This window comes from Geotrypetes seraphini, chromosome 1, assembly GCF_902459505.1.
Source record: "Geotrypetes seraphini chromosome 1, aGeoSer1.1, whole genome shotgun sequence".
In the NCBI taxonomy this organism is placed as follows: Eukaryota; Metazoa; Chordata; class Amphibia; order Gymnophiona; family Dermophiidae; genus Geotrypetes; species Geotrypetes seraphini.
In genome coordinates this window covers 219,283,882-219,301,542 of record NC_047084.1, presented here as the reverse complement: position 1 = coordinate 219,301,542, position 17,661 = coordinate 219,283,882, and the positions used below count along the sequence as shown (strand labels likewise).

General features: G+C 44.9%; 1 protein-coding gene across 1 annotated transcript in view; it reads right to left on the bottom strand.

Moving 5' to 3' along the window:
• Positions 1-17,661, bottom strand: part of KCTD8 (potassium channel tetramerization domain containing 8) — a 372,021-nt gene that overhangs the window by 138,286 nt on the left and 216,074 nt on the right. The window lies entirely within an intron of this gene.

Here is a 17,661-nt window from a genome sequence, read left to right as displayed (position 1 = left end):
CCACAAGGGGCAACATGGGAGAGATATTATAATTAATACCCAAATGGCGGCACAGCTGTTTCCACAGGAGTCTCATATAAGACCATACTACATGCTCCCGCGTGCCAGAGTCCAGCTGTGCAGAGGAAGCATGCAACAGAAAGAGACCAGACAGGGGGTATAGAAAGTCTCGGTCCACCGGAAACATCAAGAAAGAGGAACTCTCCAGGCACCAGTCACGAATCAGCTGCAGCCCACACGCTAGATTGTACGCTCGGAGATCCAATAATCCAAAGCCCCCCTGCTCCACCGGTAACATCAATGTACTAAGAGACAACCGCGGTCTCCGTCCTTTCCACAAGAAATTCCGCAAAGCAGCATACAGCGCCTCCAGGTCCCTACGTCGGAGCCAAATGGGCAAGGTCTGAAGCATATAAAGCCATCGGGGCACAATCATCATATTCTACAGAAAGATACGGCCCGCAAGAGAAACCGGCAAAGCACCCCAGAGGCGTAGGCTCTCAACAGAGGTCCAAAGCAAGGGTCGTACATTGAGCTCATAGAGGCGGTCCAGGGAGGACGGAATCCAAACACTCAAATATTTCACCTGTTGAGAGGCCTCCTTCAGTGGAAAGTCAGACCACAGATGAGAGACACTCAGGTGAAGCGGCAATGCCTCTGACTTGGATACATTAAGTTTAAGCCCCGAAATCTCCCCAAACTGCCGAAACAGGTCCAATAAGATCGGGAGGCTGGAAACTGGATCAGTTGATAGGACCATGATGTCATCTGCGAAGGCCATACAGCGCAGGGACGAAGTGCCTACCTCCACTCCAACAAGCGCAGGATGGGTACGGATACAGAGTAATAAAGGTTCCAAGAATAGGATATAAAGCAGGGGAGACAGAGGGCATCCCTGTCGCGTACCCCGTCTTAAAGAAAAAACCTGCGATGCAACCCCGTTAACCAGTACCGCAGCCTCGGAGCGGGAATATAGGGCACGGAGGGCCCCCATAAAGAACCCAACCATCCCATACCGATGCAAAAGTGGAAAGAGAAAAGCCCACTCCACCCTGTCAAAGGTCTTTTCTGAGTCAAAGCTAAAAGCCAATGCGGGCTGGCGCCGAGAGGCGCAATGAGCCAGAGCAAGCAGAAGCTTCCGAACATTGTGTCCCGCCTGGTGACCCTTCACAAAGCCCACCTGATCCTTCCCCACCAAAAAAGGAACGAGCGGGGCCAGTCTGTTAGCAAGAACCCGGGCTAGAATCTTGAGATCAACGTTAATAAGCGAAATAGGCCTATACGATTCCACCAACAAGGGGTCCTTGCCCGGTTTAGGTAACACCGTAATCATCGCTTGATTAGAACCAGAAGGAAAATGACCCATAGCCGCAGCCGTCTCAAAATACCGACTTAGCGGGTCCGCCACAAATCCCTGAAGAAGGCGATAAAACTCTCCACTAAACCCATCTGGCCCCGGAGATTTACAAAGAGGTAAGTGTTTTATAACCCCCAACACCTCTTCCCTAGTAATAGGGGAGGCTAATATCTCGCCGTCCACTTCCGAGAGCCGAGGCAAGGACAACTGGTCTATATATGCATGGATCCGAGAGTCTCGGTCCACCACCTCCGCCGAATATAGCGAACTATAAAAAGCTACAAAAAGTTGTTCCATCTGAGACTGATCTGTTACCAACTGCCCCCCGCCATCCCGTAATGAAGTAATCACGGCGGAACCCCGCCTGGATTTAGTCATCTGTGCCAACATTCTACCCGGCCAGTTACCAAAACGATGCAATCGGAATTTATAATACAAGAGAGACTTGCGGGCCCTCTCATGGAGCAGTGCATGGAGCGCCGACTGCGCCACCTGAAAATCATGCTTGTGGACCAGAGTGGGGGAACTGATGGCCAAACGTCTACTGTCCCTCACCCGACGCTCAAGGACTAAAATTTTTTCCGCCAACAGTTTCTTACGGCGGGCACTATAGGCTATCACAGCCCCACGGAGTACCACCTTAGCGGCCTCCCAAAAAAGACTGCCCTCGCCCACATGCACCCCATTGAACTCAACATAGTCTCTCCACTGCTGTTCCAAATAGAGCTTGAAATCCGGATCCGAGTATAGGGCCACCGGGAAACGCCACCGCCCACCGCCTCCCGGAGATCCAGTCGCCAAACCGATATCCATCCAAACTAAGGTATGGTCGGAAATGACCAAAGCACCAATCTCAGCCCCATGCACCGCAGAAAAGGAGGAGCGGGATAAAAAAAATAAAATCAATTCTAGAGGAAGAATTATGTACCTTGGAAGTATGGGTAAAATCTCTCTCCCCAGGGTGAAGCGTTCTCCAAACATCAACTACCTCTAGGGCATCCAGCCAAGCCTGAAGCCCATTATCTGACCTCCCCGAAGAGGGAGAGGACCCTCTGGAGGAATCCAGAACAGGATCCAATATAGAGTTAAAATCCCCTAAAAAGATTTTCTGAGCATCATGTATCTGGGGCAGGGACATTAAAACCCCCAGGAGTTTCTTATAAAATGACCTCTGGGCAGTATTAGGGGCATACACGGATGTCATAATAACCGGGCGCTGACACAAGGTACCTTGAACAATAACATAGTGACCCTCCGGATCGGACAAGACTCCGGATTCCGTAAACGGAACTGCTTTATGTAATAACAATGCCACCCCAGCCTTAGCCTTAGGAGAGGACGCAGAATAACAACGCCCCACCCAAGATTGTTTCAATTTACCATGTTCATTTTCATTCAGCTTAGTCTCCTGCAGCCCCACTATGTCTGCCTGATGGCGAGCTAGGCATTGCAAGATCTTTGTACGCTTTATAGGGGAGTTAATGCCCGAAACATTCCACGTTACACACCGGAAACCCCTTTTAGCAGGCATACAGAAAAGAAGAACCATACATATCAAAAGAAAAAGAAACCAAAAATCCACTGCCGAGGGTCCCAGCCCTCCCCCCAGCAGTCCAGCATCCACAGCACACCCCTACATCTCATACTCACATCCGCACAGGTCAGGAACCACCCCCTACCCCCCTGTACCTCCCCCATCCCCCTCACTCCCCCCAATTCCCCCCCCATCCATCCCCAACCCACCTGAAACCACCACACCAACAGAGGGACACCAAAAGGCCCAGGTCCCCCTCCCGGCCCTTGAAAGCAGAGTCCCAGCAAAGTCATGAAACAGAACAAACAAAGATCAAAACAGATAACCAAACATATTGGCAGGTCAGTGCCCCATCCCGGTCTAGGATAACATACAGGAAAAGACCCAAACAGCCCAAAACCACTGACCAGGAGAAGGAAAAGCCCACCAGTTTATAATCTATGTGCAAACACACAAAACTAGAACAAGTTCACACTGTCCCAGGTATCCAGATAGACAGAACATGGCAGAAAAAAACATCTGGAAGCCCCTCGGAGGAGCTCGCATCACTCCTCACCGGCTCTAGAGCCGCAAACCAGAATGTCCAAGAAAACAAGAGCATTCTCTCAAGTGCGGGTCACCAGGTCTGGGAACCAGACATTCATCTGTGCTCGGGCCGCAGCACTCGTGTCAAACACCACTGGTTGTCCATTGTAAAGGACCCGGAGCTTGGCAGGAAATTGCAGGGTAAAGCGTAGCTGCTTCTCCACCAGGAATTTGCAGACGGGCGAAAAGCCTCTCTGCAGAGCTGCCACTTGCGCCGAGTAATCCTGAAACAGCAGAATCCGATGATTCTGGAATAGTAGATCCTTCTGTTGCCTAAAGTTCTTCAAAAGCAAGTCCTTGATGGCGAAATTCAGAACCCGTATAATCACTATTCTGGGTTTAGACATCCCCTCCTGTTTTCTGCCCAATCTGTGCGCCCTCTCAATCCTGAGCGGGCCAAAAACAGAGGATGCCAGCAACTCCTCCGCCAGCCATTTTTCTAGAACAGAAAGTAAGTCCGCATCAGGCACAGACTCCGGAATGCCCACCAGATGCAAGTTATTACGTCTGGAGCGATTCTCCAAATCCTCCAGCTTTTCCGATGTGCTCTGTACAGTACTCTTGAGCTGGCGGAGTTCCTCCTGCACCAGAGTGAGAGAATCCTCTGCATGCTCACTCTCTGCTCCACCTCTGTCACCCGGTTGTTGAAGGTGGACACAGAAGCTGATAGAGTCGCCAACGACTCGGTTACTTGATCCAGCCGGGTACCCAAGGCCAAAACCACCGCCTCCGTGAGCCGTGCGACCATATCATCACACGTGGTATCCGCGGCTTCCGCCACGCCCGCCATCTTGCCATCGGCCCCAGGTCCCGACTTCAGCCGCTTACACTCCTTCTTGCCGCCTTTAGACGCCATCTCCGTGCCTCCTTTCTGAAGAAATCTGTCCATACAATTGCGGTCTCACTGCTGCATACGCTGGGGTAAGTTAGATCAAGGAAGATCGTTCAAAAGAGCCAGTGCAGAGGGAGAACTGTGGAGCTCAAGGAAAACACGTCCTCCCTGCGCTCTGCACGGCCACGCCCCCTAGAAACATTTTTAATAAAATAATATATTGATTTTTCTAAGGAAATACCAGGCCAATTACGGCATCTCCTTAAGAGTGGCATAGAGTGATACGGGTAAGGGTAAATTAGATGCACATCTCCCTTGAGAAGCATACAGTGATATGGGGACTAAAACTATGCCAGGGTACACTTGGCAGGGCCTCTGCATGTGCGGATCACTGGACTTGATGGACCCAGGGTCTGATCCAGAGATGGCAATTCTTATGTTCTTATGTTCTTTATCTGTGGTCTGACGAAGACACCAGCTTTGACTTTTGCCTCGGACAGATTACGGAAAATGTCTTGAAGGTACTTGAAGGCAGCCGACTCCTTATCTAGAGCTCTGATAAATTGTTTCATTAGGCCCAATTTAATGTGCAGTGATGATATCAGAATAGTAACATAGTAAATGACAGCAGATAAAGACCTGATTGGTCCATCCAGTCTGCCCAGTGGTTACATAAATTATAAATTTATGATTAAATTGTCTTACATTTCTGGACCACAGACAATAGAAGTCTGCCCGGTACAGTTCTTATGTTCCAACTACTGGAGTTGCCATTGAAGCTCAATTACTGGAATTCCCAAAGCCCTCCCCAGCCTATCCAAAAATGATTAGCCATTTACAGGACACAGACCATATAAATCTGCCTATTTCTGGCCACAGTTCTTCAATTTATATACTTCACTTTCTGATTAGAGATCCTTTGTGTTCGTCCCACACTTTTCTGAATTTCATCACTATTTTCCTCTCCACCACCTATCTAGGGAGGGCATTCCATGTATCCACCACTCCTTCTATGAGAGAGAATTTCCTCCTCCTCCTCCCCCTCAGAGTGCAGCATCAGAAAGAAGAGGGCCACCCGATTGGCCTTGTCCTCCATTAGCCTCCTCCACCCAAGTGCCGACATCAGAGAATAGGAACCAATTCCTCTGCCACACATGTGGGTTTTGGATATGATGGTGATTAGGAGCCGGTCAGAGCTGGAGGTGAGGTGAGTAACTGGAGATAGAGGCGGAGGTAAGTGGAGAAGGAATATTGTGATCCTCGAGAGTTCTCATGAGGCTTCTATTTTTCTTAACAAAAAAAAAGTCTTCTCCCCTTGCTTGTGACACAGAACCATGATCAGTTGATTGCGGTTCTTTCTTCTCCCCTGCTTGCTCAGCTGATCATGGCTCTGGTGCCAGCTCAGCTGATGTTGGCAGTATTTTTTATGTAGCGGGCTTGATAGGAGGAGGAAGAGCTGTACTGCTGATGGAGAAGAGCAGCCACTTTGGGTTGGAAGCAGGGGGAGAAGCAAACAAGCTGAAGGAGGTGTTAAGATCTAGCGCGAGCGGCAATGTAGCGCGCGCTATTCCGCGGTTAAAGCCCTAGCGCACCTTAGTAAAAGAAGCTCATAGTTTTTAAATACAGTTGAGTGGTCTCGACTGAAATGGTAACTCCTAAATCTTGTGACCAATGCCGGCTGAGTCGAGAACAATCAAATTCTGGCAGCATTTCCTGTAGGAATTTGTAATGAAAGCATGGGGGAATCATCTGTTGGGTATCCAAGTTTAATACTTCTTTTAATAATTCAAATGAGGCTGAAGCTAAAGCAGATTGGGGCAATGAAAGAACATAATAATGCAGTTGCCAATAAGCAAAGAAATCTTGGGATAGGAGCTTATATTCTACTCTTAGATCAAAAAATGATTTTATAGAACCATCATCTTTCAATATCTGATATAAATATCTGATATTCTTAGATACCCATCTTGAGAAGACAATACCATACCAAGCTTAAATTCAGGACTGCCCCAAATAGGCAGGAGAAGGGAAATGTCTGCTCTTACTTTCAGTAGAGAACACAGCCATTTCCAAGCCTGACGAGTAGGGAGATACACAGGATACACATATCAAAAAGGAAAATGTTTCCTCTTTAACTAAAAAAAAGAAAATCTTAACAGTTAAAGCACAGGTTGTGCATGTATAAGCTTGGTGCTTCATATCTGTAAAGTTGCATAGAAAGGTGTTCCATTTTATACTATAATAAAATGAGAAATATAAAATATCATACCTGTTTGAAGCTTTTATAGATGCTGGGAACGGGGAGGGGACAGGGATGGATTTCATGAGAACACAAACAAATCATTTCCTTGTGTCATTCTCTAATCCCAGGGAAGTACTGGCTTCCTCCATGTCTGTCTCAATAGCAGACTATGAGACTATGAGTTTCCTTCAGGAACTTGTCCAAACCTTATTTAAACTCTACACATTAATTGTTGTTACCACATCCTCTGGCAAAAAATTTCAGAGCTTAACTATTCTCTGAGTGAAAAAATATTTCCTCCTATTAATTTTAAAAGTATTTCCCTGTAACTTCATTGAGTAATTTTTGATGGAGTAAAAAATGGATTCACTTGTACCCGTTCTGAACCACGCAGTATTTTGTAGACCTCAGTCATATCTCCCCTCAGCTATCTCTTTTCCAAGGTGAAGAGCCTTAACCTCTTTAGTCTTTCCTCACATGAGAAGTGTTCCATCCCCTTTATCATCTTGGTCACTCTTTTCTGAACTTTTTTAAATTTTGCTATATCTTTTATGAGGTACTGCAACCAGAACTGAGGTCCAGATGCACTAAAGCCAGCAATCGTCGCTAAACCTATTTTAACAGCTTTAGCGATGACCACATTTGCCAACCCAATGCAGAAAATGGCTTATCGCCTGGTTTTCTGCACGATCGCTCATTCTCTAATCCAACCATACAAATAAGCTAATTAATATTAAAATTCCATGAAAACTAATAGAGCAATTGATGCTCTAACATGGCTTCCCAATGCACTATAAAAAAGTGATCACTTTTAGTGATCCAAAAAAAGCGACTGGTCAAGACCAATCACTTAGTTGTCTAACTTTTTTTTTTTTTTTTATGGGCACAGGTGCTATGCATGTTATACATGCACAATATCTGCCCCATTAGAACCCCCCCCCCCCATCCACTGCCGATGACAGCCCTTCCCATGAACTGGCACTGCAAACTCCCACTCCCCACCACTCGGCTGCTGTGAAAATGGCAGGAAGAATGCCCACTTCTTCTTGCTGTGTCAACTCAACACACCCCTCACAAAAGAAAATTGGCAGGAGGAATGCCCACTTCCTCCTGCCGTGATGACCTCAACCCCCACAAAAGAAAATTGGCAGGAGGGAAACCCACTCCCTCCTGTCAATGATGCCCCCAAACCATCCCCTATCCTCCCTCTTCCCCTCAAAAAAGGCAGAAGGAATACCCACTTCCTCCTGCTACTGGATACTCTCTCCACTCCCCCTCCCCCATATCTTTTAGCTTTGAAAGGAGGAGGGAAGCACAGTCCCTCCTCCTTCATGGTCCACTGATCCTATATGGCGGGCTTTCTCTCCTCGGTGTATCATGAAATGCACAGGGATGAGACCAAGGCCCTGAATGGCTCAGACGCCTAAGGCCCCTCCCAACTGGCATTCCTCATGCTAATTTTCTTTCGGGGGGTCAGCATGGCAGGAGGAAGAGGGTATTCCTCCTGCTGTTTTTATGGCCAGGGGGTGGGGGGCGGTTAGCGGCGCCGGTTTGTCATTGGCGGGGAAGGGGCGCTTTTTCACTTTTATTTTTTTAATGGGGCAGATAAAAAAAAGAAAAAAGCAGGTTTCCTGCCCCGAACAGCTGAGTTGGATGAGACTGCTCTTGGGACTTCCCCTGCCTCTCAGCTGTTTGGGCTTTTCTTACCGACTCTGCACATGTGTGAGAGTCACTCTCACAGTGATCAATCGGAGGCCGAGTCGGGGATTACAACAAATATCTACATGAATCGTTTGCATACAAACTTTTTAGTGCATCAATAGCTCTTTTTAAATCAGCCAAAAAATCGGATTGGTGCAGACCCACACGGTCTTACCAATCCTCTTAGTGCATCTATCCCTGAATGCAATACACTTGGTGAGGACACACCATGGCGTGATACAGAGGCATTATAAAATAGTCTTAACCCTTCTTTTACAAAGGTGCACTATGCTTTTTAGCGCTTGCTAAATATTAGCACACACTAAATGCTAACGCGTGCATATTATTCTATGCTTGCGTGTTGATTTAGCGCGCACTAATCACGCTCCAAAACGCTTAGTGCACCTTTGTAAAAGAGGGCCTTAGTCTTATTTACCTTACTTTTTCTAATAATTTCTAGCATCTTGTTTGCTATTTTGGCCACCACCATACATTGGACAGAAGGTTTCATTGTATTGTCTACGATGACACCTAGATCTTGTCCTTGGGGTTGACCTCTAAGGTGGACCCTAGCATCTGGTTATTATGACTTGGATTATTCTTTCCAATGTGCATCACTTTGCATTTGTCCATATTAAATTTCATCTGCCATTTGGATGCCCAGTCCTCCAATTTCCTAAGGTCTGCCTACAATTTTTCACAGTCTGCATGCGTTTTAACACAGCTACAAGAGGCCCTTATATTAGTAAATGTTGGTAAATACACATGCATGTTGCTACACCAGCATTTACATGTGCAACTATTGGTGCTTATGTGTATAAAACTCAGAGTGATACCTATATAGTTTAAAACATGTAGGTTTATATTCAGGTACTCAAGCATTTTCCCCTATTTGTCCAGGCGGGCTCACAATCCATCTAACGTACCTGGGGCAATGGAGGATTAAAGGGCAAATTCTATAAGAAGCGCCCAAAAGTTAGGTGCCTAATTAGGCTCCGTTCAGCACGATTCAAGCACAATTGGGTGCTGTTTAGTGAATCATGCTGAGCGGCACCTATTTTGGAGGTGCCCAGTAAATAGGCCAGCTCTAGGCACAACTAAAAGTTAGGCGCCTAGCTGAGCGCATAAGCACACTTAAGAGCAGTGATTCTGTAAGAAGGCGCCTAACACATAGCCACGCCCACGCCTAACATGCATAGTGCCTATTTTTTTGAAGGCCAACTAAATTTCCAGAGGCGCCTTGTTACAGAATCGCGCTTTCTTGAGAGGCGCCTATGTTTCAATCAGTGCTGATTAAAACGCTTAATTGAGCTTGTTACTCAATTTAGATAGGCGCCTATCTAGGTGGGCGCCTCCGAAATAGGTGCCTAACTTTAGGCGCTGGTTACAGAATTTGGGCCTAAGTGACTTGCCCAGGGTCACAAGGAGCAGTGCACGGCTTGAATCCACAGCCTCAAGATACGGAGGCTGTAGCTCTTACCACTAGGCCACTCATAACCCTACTCCCCACTGCTCATCACATTAGCCAGCAGATGAATCATGTCCCCTAACTGTATCCTCCACCCTGGCATCCTGTATGTCTGTCTTGTCTGTTTAGATTTTTAAGCTCTTTCGAGCAGGGACTTTCTCCTTTGTGACTCTGTACAGCACTGCGTACGTCTGTTAGCATTCTAGAAATAATTTAATAGTAGTAGTTTATGAAACTGATGCTCCTGTTATTGCATATTCTCTGGTATCATTATGCATATTCTATAAAAAGTTTCATTTTCAGCAGTGCCTTTTGTAAAGTATTTGAGCAACTGTGAATATCCTAACCTGGAAATATGATGTCATATGAAAAATGGGGCTTCATATCAATCAGCTTATCCATATGTTTATTAAAGCAAGACTTCATTGTGTGCTCATTAAATCATAGCTATCCATATGGTCAGTAAACTTACATTAATGTTTATTTTGAAGTAGCTTTCCAAGTGTACTTGTCTTTCTTATGTTGTTATACATCATCTTTTATTGGCATGTGCAAAGTTTTGCAAACAATAATTAGCCTTGGAAATGTGCTTCCATGTATTTTCTTAAGGGCTAAATATGTCTTTGGGGAAGAAAGCCAAATGATCTTTTTACAGTAGATTTATTTTTACTTGCTTCCCCACTGGAATTCAATCTTTGGGTAAAAGATGTGCTATTTCAGATCTATGCAAGCAAATTGACATGCAGGCTTTTTACTCTCATTTGCTTAATTCTTTAATCTGACCCCCAAATGTCTTCTTGTCCAATAAAATATATTAGCATTAACGATGAAAAGCTCTTTTTTCCTCTAGAATTGAAACTGGCCTCTCTGCTGTGCATACCTTCTAATCTATGCCAATTAGATTTTTCACATAATTTATGATTCCCTACAGGATGACAAAATCTCTTATAACAAGAATATTCTGAAAGGGCAGCACCTCTCTCCATTATCCCTTATTATCTAACACCTCAACTCATCATTCAAATGGTAGATTTCATGTACTGCTAAAAATTAATACCCTATATTATACCTGTCCTTACTGAATCATAATTTGGGACTAGAAAACTTACTGTTATTCCTCTACAGTAGTGCTCACATGTGTTTGTCCTTAAGACGGTTCAGGTTTGGAGTAGGGGATACTACCGTGGTCGCTAGCTAACTTCCTTCTCCGTGGTGCTTTTAGGTTTGCCCAGGCAGTAAAGGATTTGGGGAGAGAGGGAGGAGAGAAGGAGAAAGAAGTCTACTATAATCAGCCATCCCCAGCTTCTTCTTCAGCTTGGAGAAGAGACGGCTCAGGGGTGGTATGATAGAGGTTTATAAAATATTGAGTGGCATGGAAAGGGTAGTTGTGAAATGCTTGTTCATTCTTTCCAAAAATACTAGGACTTGGGGGCATGCGATAAAGCTACTAAATAGTAGATTTAAAACAAACCGGAGAAAATATTTCTTCACACAACGTGTAATTATACTCTGGAATTCATTGCCAGAGAATATGGTGAAATCAGGTAGCTTAGCGGGGTTTAAAAAAAAAAGAAAAAGGCTTGGATAATTTCCTAAAAGAGAAGTCCATAGGCCACTATTGAGATGGCTTGAGGAAATCCTCTGCTTATGCATAGGATAAGCAGCATAAAATCTATTTAACTACTTGGAATCTAGCTAGGTACTTGGGACCTGGATTGGCCACTGTTGGAAAAAGGATACTGGGCTTGATGGACCTTTGGTCTGTCCTAGTTTGGAAATTCCTATGTTCTTCCCATCCTCATTTTGAAGTTCTGGATGCATCAGGCTACCCCCCTTAGGAGTTGCAATGGGGTAGCATGGGGTGTCAGGTGCCACACCAAAAAATTGGCTTATTACTTGATTGTCACTTCAGTCAGAACCAGACAGTACCTGTTAGCTGGAATGGCTGGAGCTCTGGTTATGGTGCTAGTAATATAGGCACCAGGTTGCACAGTCACTTCTTTCTCCTTCTTACAGAGGCCATGTTGTACAATTCAAACCTGCTCTGTTTGGACCACCATTCTCTCTGTCTGTGGAGCCCTGTGTGGCTCAAATACCATTGGTTCAAACAGAAGATATTTGAACTGTGCAGGACTCCATAGAAAAAGAGTCTCACAGTTCAGATATCTTCTGTTTGAATCACTGGTATTGGAACCACACAGGGTTCCACAGAATCACATAGAGAAAAGAAGGGAAAGAAGAAGGAGGGGGGCCAACCAATTTACATGAGCTGGGCCAAGACTGGGCTTTTAGACGTGCCAACATTCCTGCACTCATTGGGAGACTTCCACTTTTGTGAATAATCTACTGCACTCTCTTCAACGAGACTGACACTCTCATTCAGATGGGTGGGGAGGTTTGGAGGCTTAGTAAGCACTCTCTGAAATGGTAGAAGTAAAAGAAGAGGGCAGAATGAAACCTTAAAGCTCATGCATGCTCTCAGTATTTGCTGGTCCTGCCCCAATTCCTATGAGCATTGGAGCAACGACAGAGCATTTGACGTCCTGGGCTGCAGTAGAAACCTCTACCGTGGCTTAGTAAAAGGGGGCCTAAGAGTTAAGGGACTTTTATTGAGATTCTGTTCTATTCTATATAGGCTCTAGGCTTCACTGTCAGGTAGAAGAATTAATTGAATGATAGTTTGTTTGAGTGGTTCAAACTGAGTAAGGGTATCATTATACCACTGGAACCTTTTTTCTAGTACTTTTTATAACTAAATTAAGTGTGGGGAGGGCTGTGATGTGAGTGTGATATACAGAAATGCTATTTTTACTTGCTCTTCTGTATCTGTCTTGTCTACTGTATTGCCTCCCCAAATTCTTCTGTCCAGAAATGCCACTGCTACTGCCTGTGGTTTTCCTTAGTTCAAGTGACTCGCTGTCATGTTCATATGCTATACACAGGGGTATCAGGCCAAAAGAGTTTAAGTCCAGCAATCTAACACAAAACAACCATTGCTACCACCCCTGATGATATCCAAGAATATATCTCTAATGATAAGGTAGAACTCCAAACTTTTGGCCATCTATTTTTCCAATTGATTAAGTACAAGTACAAACATTTCTATAACTAGTTCAACATCTGGGTTACCCTGCTATTCCTTAACTACTGCTCTCCATCTCTCCATCTGTCGATACCACTTACATCCTAAACTACCTCCAACCAAATCAAGGGCCATAGTGAGGTATCTGTAGCCCATGTAGCTGCCCAGGACACAAGGAAAGCAGGAGCACCAAATTGCACCCTGTCCATTGCCTGCCCTGTTTCAATGCATTATAATGGGCACGTCACACAGGGCGAGTTTCCAGCTTCGGACCCTCCTAATCCAATCTTGTCCAACCTTTTCTATCAATGGCCACATTTCAATTTTTTTAACATTCGTAGAGACATAAAATGCACCATCATGTTTTGGCGCATGTTTTGGAAAATGGTAAATATGGCAGTGAATCTTCCTCTCCCCAGCTTTCACTTAGCCTCTCTCACTTATGTTACCTCCCCAGCCTTCACCCAGTTTCTTTTTCCTAAGTTGCAAATAGTAATAATAACTCACTTCTTTGACAACTACACTTCTTCCTCCATATCCACAGTTTCTGTATCTGAGGATTCGCTTATTTGCAATTTTTGGCTGCTGACTCCGCCCCCTAATTTTCATCACTGAACCCGACGTTTCACATTGGAAATCGCTGCTCCCGGTGGTTCATGGAGGAAATCACTGCTCCCGGTGGTTCCTGAAGGAAATTGCTGCTCCCGGTGGTATATGGAGCAAATTGCAGGTCGGGTTATTCATGGTTTATTATCATTTTCAGGTCTATTTTACCAAAAAAACGTGAATAACATACAAAAAGTTATTTGCAGTTTTTTTGGTATTCACGGCTATGTTCTGCCCGCATTCCCCGCAAATATGGAGGGAGAAATGTAATGCTATCTGTCTTCACCCTCATCACTCTCCTTCCTCCCCTACCTTTCCCCTGCTTTCCTCCCCCTTACCTCCCTGTTTTCTCTATCAGTCGCCTGGAGACTCACAAATAGATTAGATTAGATAACAATAAACAGTGGGATTCTTGCTTTCCCACCCAACTTAGCTCTCTGCAAGCTTGAGCCTTGAAATGCTGTAAGTTACTACTTTACTACTAATACTATTAATTATTTCTATAGCGCTACCAGCCGCAAGCAGTGCTGCACAGAGACTTTAAACCACAAGATAAACTTGAACTTCCAGCACTGCACAGCTCATTCTTATAGAGAGAAGAGTAACAGTGAGGAAGCAGGAATCCTGCTGTAAGCACCACAAGAACTTCCAAGCCTCCGAGGGCCAGAAAAAAACACTTGGTAGGCTGGGTTCTAGCCTGCGGGCTATAGGTTGGATAAGCCTACTCCTAGTCAAATCATAGAGAGATCTAGCTGATTTCAATTAGAAAATGTAAGAAGAGGCAAGGTAAGTTCACCCCCTACATAAAACAAAAAATCATCAGGAGAGAGAAAAAAAAGCTAAGCTGGAACTTGAGTCTCAGGCTTTTCATTACTTTGAATTTGTCAAACTGTTGTACACATTTGAAATTATACAAACTACTGTATGCTTGGACTGTGCTAAGCCTAAGAGCTGTTAAGGACCCAGCAGCCTGCACAGATGCCAATTACTTGGCTCCTGCTTTATGGACATAGTATTTCTGCTGCAGTAGCCATTAACACCGTCCCTGTGGATGGAACCTGATTTCACATTGAGTCCTAAGCCAGGAAAGACTGTACAGCTCCTGTTACAAGGTCAAAGACATTGAACAAGGGCGGATGCCCCACTGCAAGAAATGACTTCAGTATCAGCGTAAAAACTGGGCCTAATATGCTCTGAAGCCTATGCACTAAAGAGAGGAGTGAGGTAGCTCTTGCTAATAGATTATACATTCAGAAAAAAGGGATTAATATACAGTGGTCCAGTGAATGCTTAAAATATAAACATTTATCTAAGTATTTTTGTGTGTACAGTTAGCCAAGCTATTTGTTCAAGTCAGAACGCTGAACAAACTTCCATAACTTTATACATGGAACTGTGTAAGGTCATCTATTTATTTAAATCTGAATGTATACGTTCTATAGAAAACAGCTGAATATTGCCCCCATCTAAATTCCAATTATGTAGCACTTACTATGGATACATTTTGGCAGTACAGTGACTTCTATAAATACAATCCCCCTAATTCTAGAAAGTTTGGTGTCCAAATTACTACCAATGCAGTGTATGCAATCTATAGAATATGATCAGTTGTGCATGTAATTTAATCGATTAATTAGAAGCTAACTGGCCTTAGCAGTCAATTATTTGCTATAATTTGTTTTAATTGGTGCTATTGACTCATTTGAGTTTTGGTGCTGGAGAAGGATTTTAGGCGTGCTGTGGTCCATCAGAACAACTAACAACTCGAATCTGGAAGAGATCAAACTGATTATTTCACTTGAAGCCCAAATGATGAAGAGAGAGATCACTGGAGAAGGACATCATGTTAACGAAGATCGAAGGAGCCAGGCGTAGAGGCCAACCTGCAATCAGATGGCTGAATGTATTGAAAACAACCATGGGGATGATGCTGGAGGACCTTTCTGGACTAGCACAAAACCAATTTCTTTTTAGAGCCACAATTCATCAAGTTGCTAGGACTCAAGCACGAGTCATAGGGTCAGCTGGTTCTTTTGTCAGCTGGGAGCAGAGGTAAACAGCAAGAATCTTAAAATCTACAAGTTCTGAGTTACATATAAATCCGACTTAAGAACAGCTTTAAAAATGTAACTCGTTCTTAACCCAGGGACTGCCTGTACTAGGCTTTAATTTGCTTATCTTTAAGTTTATCTCATTTATTGTATTTTGCACCTACAGTACATTTGGTCATTTTATTTGTTTATGTCAAACTCTACCTGTTGGACACTGGCTTGGGTGAAGCTCTTTATAAAGGCAATTTAATAAATATCAATAAATAAATAAGATTAACCTCCTTCTATGAAACCGCATTAGCGTTTTTTTATCACCAGCCATGACGGTAAAAGTTCCAGTGCTCATAGGAATTGCATGAGCATCAGAGCTTTTACCACCACAGCCGGCGATAAAAAAACACTAACGTGACTTCATATAAGTGGGGGGGGGGGGGGGACGACGACGACGACGACGACATAGTACCAAAGGCACTACTGCAATTCATTTTGTCTGACTTGCCTCCTCTTCCTGGGAGCTCATGCAACTGAAACAGGCAATTTTGTCTTTGTTGCATTTTGGTCCTCTGTTTTTCCAATTGATTAAATGTATGCATTTCTATAACTAGTTCAACATCTGGGTTTCCGCTGCTACTCCTTAACTACTACTCTCCATATGCCTATATACCACTGATATCCTAAACTGCCTCATGCACACTTACATCCTATCACAGTTCTAATTGCTACCTCTTTTTGTAGGCTATTTATTTATTTGGTTTTATCTCCCATTCTCCCAAAAGAGCCTAGAACGGGTTACAAATCAACCTACATAGGGGCTCATAATCAAAAGAGAAAAACGTCCAAAAACCGGCCTAAGTCGGCACTTGGACGAACATTTCCCAAATACGTCCAAGTGCCGATAATAAAAACGGGTTTTGGACGTATTTCTAAATGACCTAGGCCTACATAGTGCTGCTGAATGACCAAAGCTAAACAGGGCATTTCGGGAGGAGTGTCGAGGGCGGGAGTTGGGCGGGATGTGAGCCGGCTTAGACTTAGTCGTACAGCATGTATAACTAAAAGGTATACAGCCCACGATCGACGGAACTTGGACGTTGTGACTTAGACCATGTAAAACATGGACCATGTAAAACATGGTCTAAGTCACAAAAAAACACCTAAACTCACCAGATAAGCACTGAAAACAAATAAAATAGACCCCCCCACACACACTACCCCAGTTATCCCCGACCCCCCACCCCCATAAAAATATTAATCACACCTTTAAACTTCAGCCTCCAGACCATCATCACCTGGCCGCCTGGCATAGGAAAGCCTAGTCATCCAGCACAGAGGCGTCTTAAGCCGTCTTGGGGTGGTTTAGGGACCCATGGAGAGGAGGACCTATGCCCATAAGCCCCTGTACTCACTGCATTGATACTTAAACATGTGAACTTCCCTATACACCCCCAAAACCCTTTTTTACTGGCATATAAGTGGCTCCTGCAGCCATAAGGCTATTAGGGTGGTAGATAAGTGGGTCTAGGGGATTCTGGAGGAGGTTTGGGGGGGCTCACCATGATCTATAAGGGAGATGTAATGAGGAGAAGACATAGCACCCTTTTTGTGAAGTTCACAGCAATGCCCTGTAAGGTACCCCACTATTTAGGTGCCATGTCTGGGTGTTCAGTCCTTCACTTTGCAGACTCCTCCCACGTCCAACAGAGCTTGTTCTAGGCATTTTTGACTTGGACGAAAAGTTGGATGGAAATGTGGTATAAAGATGGACGATTTAGTGGCTTGGACGATCAGATCGGCAGGACGTATAATTACCGTATTTTCACGCAAATAACGCGCACCCGTATAAAACGCGCACACGGGTATAGCGCGCAGAAATCACGATGATATGTACAAAAACTTTGGTATACCGCGCTCACGGGTATACCGCGCATGCTGCCCGACGCTCCTTTCGCCCGCCCTGACTTTCCGTGCGCTGTCCCGACTCTCCGTTCACCCCCCCTGACTTCCGTGCACTGTCCCCCCTTGAAGGTCTGTCCCCATCCTGAAAGCCTGATGCCCCCCCCCGACGTCCGATACATCCCTCCCCCCGAAGGACCGCCGACTCCCCAACAATATCGGGCCAGGAGGGAGCCCAAATCCTCCTGGCCACGGCGACCCCCTAACCCCACCCTGCACTACATTACGGGCAGGAGGGATCCCAGGCCCT